Raw genomic sequence first — 468 nt, 5'->3', positions numbered from 1 at the left:
TCCGAGTCTCCACCCTTCAGCCAAACACTCCGACTGCGAGAAACTACCCTATTCCTCCTCCTCTTCCTCCTCCCCCCTCTGTCTCTCTCTTTTCTGATAACTGTACACAGTCCCTCCGCCTCTCTGAGGTTGACAGGAAACCTCGACTGTCTCTAAACAGCAACAATAAACAAATGCATACCAGGGAAGCTGACAGCCTGGACAAGCTGGATTTTGACTTTGATAAATATTCATTAAAATCCTCAGCTGCTTGATTTACATCTTGCGCCCGCACAATTGGCTAGTATGTTTGTCTCCTGGCTTTGCGTGAGAAAAGAAGCTGATTCAACCGTCAAAGACAACAACATCCTGTGTGACATACATGATATGTGCCCAGTCAGAGTTGAAGCTTTTAATTTTTAGACCACTGCAGTTTAACAGCCAAGAACTAAAGAAACTAAAAAACAGAGCAAAGTGCATGGAAGTTGG

The sequence above is a fragment of the Cheilinus undulatus genome, linkage group 18, assembly GCF_018320785.1.
Source record: "Cheilinus undulatus linkage group 18, ASM1832078v1, whole genome shotgun sequence".
NCBI lineage: Eukaryota > Metazoa > Chordata > Actinopteri > Labriformes > Labridae > Cheilinus > Cheilinus undulatus.
Note: the sequence above shows the minus strand (reverse complement) of the source record.